Genomic DNA, 7,549 nt, shown 5'->3' with positions numbered 1-7,549 from the left:
ATTAGAACACAACTTGTGGATCTTTCTGCCTTATTAATGTGTGAAAATAATTGGCTTGCTTCTTATGAGCATCTCTGAATGTTACCAGTGCTGGGCTTCATGGTGAGCCATTTCTAGGAACCAGATCTGCGATTGGGAACAGACACTTCTGCTGAAGCCAGTGTCTTCTGCTTTCCACCAGGCAAGGTTCTGGCTCTGAAATGCAGTTCAGTTGTCCTCTTTCCTGTGGAAGCTGAATCCTTGCATCGTTTTGTGGGCTTGTAAGCATTTTGTAACTTAATAATACGTCACATTAATTCATCTTTTTGCTCTGACTTTACTCTTTAGAAAGAGGGAAGTTATTTTTTAAAAATAAAGCATTGCATATGCCACATGTGGGAAGTGGTGATTTCTAGCTATGGACTTGAGGGGGCAAAATTGTATAATTTATAATTGTATCATAAATAATGAGTCTGATGCCTCTGTTACTGTGATTTTACACTAGTCTAAAAGTGTAGTTATGAAGCCAAGAGTCAGCCCCAATATGTTACCACTCCATTGCAGAGCTACTAAACATTGGGAACCAGATCCTTGGCTGAACAAGAAGAGTTTCATTAACTTAATTTTTCAGTTCAGCTAATGAGCCAAGCTGCGAATCCTTTGCATGATTCAAACCCAGCACTTTTGCACCAAAAGGTAGGTTGGGGTAGGTGTGGAGTCCTGGACAGAAATCAAGGACTGGCAAGACGTCAGGAAAATATCTGCTCATCCGGACTGCCTTCAGTGCAGCTACCCTGACTTGTCCCAACTGATGAGCTGGCCCTGAAGTCCCAAGGCAGCACCCGAACCTGCAGCGTGCTGTTCAGTGCCTCTGATTTCTTTGAGAGACACTAGTGTGAGGCAGGATGAGGTCCAAACCTCCTCAGCAGGTTTAGTTCAGAGGAGCAGAGGTTTGCTGCTGACTTGCTAATGCTCAGTCTTCCTCCGGTGTACCCACATCTACAGCAACTCCACTGCACTGGGGGGCTGAGACGTTTGAGCTCAATTCGTGGCACATGCATTGAAACACAGAATATGGGTAGGGTGAAAAACCAAATCAAACCACAGCAACACAAAATGTGGACGTACGACTGCCCAGGTGCAGTTTGTGTCCTTCCAGCAGCTGCAAACCATGAGTAAGGAGGGGAGGTGAGGCCGGTGCGAGGTGCCCTCTGCTCCGCCAGCCCCTGCCATGCTCTGTGCCACCGGGGATGCTCTCCCAGGAGATGGTGAAATGTGGCAGACTGGACCCGGCTGCAAGGAGCCCAGGGCAGGCTCCCTCCCCAGTACACAGGCACACATGGTCCCCTTCGCAGCCTCTTGCACCAAGATGGAGCCATGTGCCATTTGCCCCTGTGGGTTTATCCATCCTGACCTCCTCGGGCTGCTCTGTCCCCACCCCACTGCTGGGAACATTGCCCCCGCTCCCAACACTGCTGCCGTGGGTGCCTGCACCCTGCGCTGCCGCAAAGCGGGCTGCCTCCCCCCGCGCCTGCCCCTCCGCTGCAAGCTCCAGGAGCTCTCAAAGGCCTGATCCTCCTTTGTGCCAGAGAGACAGCTGGTATCTCCGCTGCCAGCAGCAAAGTCTACCCTGACGTTTTCCTGCTTAAACGAGAGAGAACTCGGGGTCCTTCACTGCGGGAGGAAGGCTTCCCAGCTGAGGAAAGAAGTTATTCCCTGACCTGCCTTCCTACCAATGAGCCCTTTCATTACAAGCACTAGTAGACCTTTCACTACAAGCACGCAACAGGGAAAACCACAGGTTTGGATGCCAACCACAAATTTTCTAGTCCGATGAATCTCACATTTTTTATTTCCCCGGCAGTCGCTCTGGTTGCAGGACCAACCCCGTGGCAGGACTCCTTCCTCTCCCTGTGCAAAGGGTTGGGATGGTTCTTCAGTGGGTTTGCCTTTCCCTGTGAGGGGAGACCCCCAGGGCCGTGGCTCCCCATCCCCACTGCAGCTCCCCATCCCCGCTGCAGTTCCCCATCCCCACTGCAGCTCCCCATCCCCGCTGCAGTTCCCCATCCCCACTGCAGTTCCCCATCCCCGCTGCAGTTCCCCATCCCCACTGCAGCTCCCCATCCCCACCGCAGCTTCCCATCCCCACCGCAGCTTCCCATCCCCGCTGCAGTTCCCCATCCCCGCTGCAGCTCCCCATCCCCGCTGCAGTTCCCCATCCCCGCTGCAGCTCCCACTCCCCGCTGCAGCTCCCCAGCCCCGCTGCAGCTCCCCATCCCCACTGCAGTTCCCCAGCCCCACTGCAGCTCCCCATCCCCGCTGCAGCTCCCCATCCCCGCTGCAGCTCCCCAGCCCCGCTGCAGCTCCCCATCCCCGCTGCAGTTCCCCATCCCCGCTGCAGCTCCCCATCCCCAGGGCCGGCCACCGCGTGCTTTCTCGGTGAGGTTACACAATGGCTGTGGGGAACTGCATGTTAGGACAAGGTGTGAGAGTCACCAAAGGTACCAGAGTTTTATATAACCTCGGCATTCGTTTTCGGAGTGCACTTCAGCTGGAAGGGCTGTCAGGAGCCCTGACAAAAGCGACAGCCTGGGAGGAGCGAGGCAGAAGAAAGCAAATACTGCTGTTCCTTTTCCCCCCCCTCCTTACATTCGATCCTTCTGCCAAGACCTTCTGCAGATCCAGGAGGCCCTGGGCAGTCAGAGGAACAGGGCAGTCCTCATGTGTTCCACAGTGTGTGGTGACAGCTCCTCCAGGATGGGCTTCACTGCAGTATTTTGGGTCTGCATCTGAAATCTCCATAAACAGACCAAATTCACCTTCAAGCCACTGTCCTCTGCTTCTGACCCTGGGCTTTGCCTTCTCCTCCATCAGCTGAGCCTGCATAATCCCACTTTTCCCTCTGTGCTCTTCACCGTGTTGGTATCACAAACCTTTCCTAGGATTTCTGCCATCCCATCTGCACAAGTGGACGGGGCTACTGGGGTATGGAAACAGTGGGGCTGCACACCCGTCCCACAGCTGACAACACACATCTGAAGCCCCTTATACATGACCCACATCATGATCTCAGCAGGGTCTACCTGCGGAGAAGGGCTTTGCTTGACTCATGGTCAGTCCTGCACACTGGCAAAGAGGGATGTGGCACGAACCCAGCCGCCAGCTTGGGAGTGTGGCACGCTCAGAGGTGTCATTTAGGAGAGCGTAGGCAAGGATCAGAAGAGTTTCCAAGTGGTGGGGTAAATTTCTGATTGCTTTAACTTTGAACTGAATGCATATTCCAGTTCCTGCACCAGGCCCCAAGGGTCACGATGCAGCCAACAGGCCAGCTTTCACCAGCAAACGCTCCTTTGTGAAAGCCAAGGTGTTTTGTGGTTCGGGTTCAGCTAAACTTTCATCAGGTGGCTCTCCTGGCTCCAGGACAGACTGTCTGGGCAAATCCAGTGTGAAGGGTTACGGCACTCACCCAGACTGCAGGGATCCCAAGCCAAGCTCCGTCCCATGCTTACCAGCTCCCACTAGTAGCCTGATCTGGAGTCGGTGGGCTAAGGAGATGCAAGACGTCCGAACAGCTCTTGCTGGGATGGTCACACTTCTCCACTGTTAACCGTTAACTTCTCCACCAAATTTAACCATTTGCATCATGATTCCAGCTCTCCCAGGGAGCAGGAAGCCTGGGTCCAAGTCCTGCCCCTGCTGAGGCTGAGTGGTGTTGGTGGAGGGGAATGGGTCATCCGGAGGGTAGGGACAGGGACAAGAGAGCAGGACAGGGAGCTTCTTGTGTAGAGGAGAGGGTGGCAAATGAGGGAATCTCTCTTTATGAATTGGATAGTTTCTGCATAAACAAATCTTTCCACAGCTCTTGTGGAAGCAACTGGCATGGCCAGGACTGACTTGCCAGCAGCCAGGAGTGACAACGCGTGGGGCTGGGAAAACCAGGGGCACAGCTCGGAGCTGGACTTTGCCCGGTAGTGTCTGCCACGGATGCCAGCACAGGGCTGGCATCTTTGCAGAGAAGCAGGACCAGCACAGCTCCCTCTTACCTCACTGGGGTTTTCTCTGCATGGAAGAGGCTTTTCGGATTGAGCTTAGAATCGCGTAACAGATGGGACAGGTTCTTGGTGGGTGCTTCCTCCAGGCGTGTGTTGCCTCAGGCTGGGGCACCCTGTGCAGCACCTTCCCCCCGCGACGCTCAGAGCCCGTGAGGAGACCGAGAGCTGTCTCTCACGGCTGAGAAGTCTCTCGTCTTCTAGCCAAAAGAACCCAAGCATCTCACCCACGCTTGGATGCCATGAACCCGAGCTGCACACATGCGTATCTCTATATTTTACAAACACAGGCCAACCCTGCAGGTATTACTCACTCCAGTGAGCCCAGAGGGGTCCTGCAAAAGAGCCAGCTGCTTCCACAGCTGGAGGGAAATGATGCTCTTGGCAGTGCAATCCATGGCTGCAAAACAAAACACACATGCGCACACTAGCCCTGAGCACCCCTGCATCCCAGGCTGGCCTGAGCTTAGGAAGGAAGCAGGGCTGAGAACTGACAACCTCCTCACAGTGGTGATGCTGCCTGGCCAGGAGGCTGGGGCTGCCCTTGCCTTGGGGCTCAGATGGCAAGGTGCCACCACATCACGTGGGGCTGGTTCCTGGGTCTGTTCCCCCAGGGAACCGCTTGCTGGGCCAAGGAAACCCGGCGGCAGAGATGGCCCTTCGGGATTCTGCAGATTTTGACAGCCCAAGCGGCCTCCCAAAACGGGCTGGCCAGGTGCTGCTGCGACAGGGCAGGGAGGGATGGCTCCGGAGTCAGGGCTTCCCTTCCCTGCGAAGCAGCTAATCTTAACTGGGTACATGAGAGTCGACAGGTGCCATGGAGGGAAGAGAGATGAGGGGATATTGGTGCAGCTGGAGGAAGTATTTATAGCCGCTTTTTAAAAAACCCTGTATAGATCACATCTCTGTTAACATATGTAACACAATCGGGAACCTGAGCTTTTCATGATCCCATGGCTGCAGGATTTCCTGTGGAATCCTCTACGGGCTACAAAAACAAGCTAAAAATAAACGTATTAAAAATGAGACACATACTGAAACATGTGCATGTCCGTGCCTCCTCTCTGGCCAGTGAATTGGGTAGTGGCAAGAGGGGACGGGAAGGGGGAAGCCCCTGGAAAACTCCCTGTAGTAATTGCTCTGGTGGGTCCCAGTCCCCAGAGAGCTCCAGGCCTGCAAAGGTGAGAGCGGTCACTGGGTTTCAGGAGTCCCAAACATAAAAAGCAGGAGGACTTATGAAAAGGTTCTCCAGGAGGAAGAGAGCAGAAGCAGATCGGGATTCCCACAGCTGGGAAGCAGACGTGGCCAGCTTGTCTCTCCCCTGTGCAGGCTGGTCCCCAGCTCCTTCCAGCAGCACCTTCCAGCAGCCAGGCACCGGAGCAAACGCTGTCACACAGCCCAGGGCTCTGGAGAAGCAGACTTGTGTATTTAGCACCCCCTTGTATTTTAGAAAAAGATGCAGAAGTAATGTTTTCCTGTGCACTGAGAGACGGACAGGGCCACCAGTTCATCCTCCACAGCTACTGGGCTGCCTGTCAGGCTGGCTGTCAAAAGGCAAGGAGAGGGTTTGGATGCTGGTATGGATGCTCAGGGACCAACCCCCATGGGTAGACCCATGACAGGGCATTCAGCACTGCTCTGCAGGGCCTCCCAAGCCCCCACGGGCACAGTCTCCTGCCACTGCCACATCCCCGCAGTCAGGCCCTGGACACCAGCTCCATTTGAAACCACGGCTACGATATGATGCAGTTTAGCTCCTGGAGGGAGCAGCGGGGAGCAGCCAGGACCTGGAGAGGATGACAGCATCACCTGGCAGCTCAGCTTCTCACCCTCCCTTGGGCACCTGCCCTCCTCTGGAAAAGGACCATCATGCCAGGACACCTCTCCCCTACCATGGGCAAACCCATCACCTTGCTGCTGCTGACACCTGCATTCACTGTGTAGGATCAGCCATTAATGGGATACATCATTAATTAGGCCAGCACCAGAGCTCCTCAGAGCTACAAACAGTGTCCCTTGGAAGGAGGGGAGTGAGATTCCCTGCAGCGGAACTGAGCCTGAGCTTCACACCCTCTAATTACCCCAGGCTGTCGTGATTCAGTTGTCACTTGCAGCAAACACCCTGCAGGCAGCGGAGTGACGGAAGGTGGCTCTTTCTGCAGATCAACTCAGCTGCTGCCTTTTTTCCAGCTCCGTCGCACTGCGTAGCAGCTGCTCACCCTGCGTACTCCTGTAACTGGGCTTTTGGCAGAAGCACGTGCTCCTGGCTGCCACCAGCCTGTGCTCTTTGTGGTGTCACCCCAAACAGAGGTGGCTGTGTCCCCTGTGACATCGCAGAGCTGCCTCCTGCTGCCAGCACAGAGGCAAAGGCATCACCTACAACACGGAGAAAAGGGAGATATTCTGCGGTCACCACTCTGACCGCATGTCAAAACCTTCCTCTTGCTGGGGGGGCATGTAATGTTATTAGTAAGAAGGTGCCTTAGACGAGCTGCTTTGGCATACGGTCCCTTCCCCCAGCGCTCTGCTATTAGCTGCCAGAGATGAAAAGCTGCGATGTGCAGAGAGAGAGCTGGAGATGTCAAAGATGTCACCTGCAAGCTGTGCTTTGTGGGGATGGGGATAGGATGGGGATGGGGGTGGGTGAGAGCAGCCAGCTGGAGGAACCAGAGCAGCCTCATACCGCAGGGTACGGTGGTCAGGGTTGGGGCTGCTCAGCCTTCTCCCACCCCGCACCCACTCCACATCCCCACCTCCTGCCCCACTTCTGCCTGCATCCCCCACGCTGCAGGGGGGATGAGCCTCTGGCATTTCGGGGATGCCTCCACGCATGGGAGCAGCGGGAGGGAGGGGGCTGCCACAGCACTGGCACTGGGGAGCACAAACTAGTTTTCCTGCAGTTCACCAGGGAAACTCCCTTCCCAACAGGACGTCTTGTACAGAGTGAGCTACAGATGTAAAGGCTGATCCCTGTTCTTAATTTTTGGAGTGGTTTTTAAGCAGCACAAGGGAAGGGAGGCAACCCATTGAGAGAGAAATAGTTTTACCCTTTCTGTGCTGGTGGGGAAGAAGGTCTCCAGGGATAAAGGCTATCGGTGTCTACCTCTGTTCAGTGTTTGGAAGTCAGATCCTGTCTGCTTGGATACTTCTGACTATGCAAGGTAGAGAAGAGTAGGGTAAGGCCCTTCACGTCTAGGCCAGCATCCTCTCTCATCTTATGTGCTTTAACCTCTCTGGCTCTGATACATCCCCTGTCACAGCATGTGCACCCATTCAAAGCACTTCTGCAAAGTTGCTTTTCCTGGCTTGTTGCTTTGACAGGTTTTCTTTGCATCACTTCCCTGGTTCTTCTTTCCTCACCGCATCCAGGAAATAATGATCTGCCTTTTCCTGGAAGGCCCTTTCCAGCCTTTTCACATCAAACCTGTGGTGCCAACCAGAGGCTGGTCGCTCCTTTGCTGGATACTTGCCATGTTTCCCAGCAAATGATCTTCCTCCTTCCTCCTACACAGGTATTTCTA

The sequence above is a fragment of the Nyctibius grandis genome, chromosome 4 (genome assembly GCF_013368605.1).
Source record: "Nyctibius grandis isolate bNycGra1 chromosome 4, bNycGra1.pri, whole genome shotgun sequence".
NCBI classification, from domain to species: Eukaryota; Metazoa; Chordata; class Aves; order Nyctibiiformes; family Nyctibiidae; genus Nyctibius; species Nyctibius grandis.
This window is presented reverse-complemented; position numbering follows the sequence as displayed.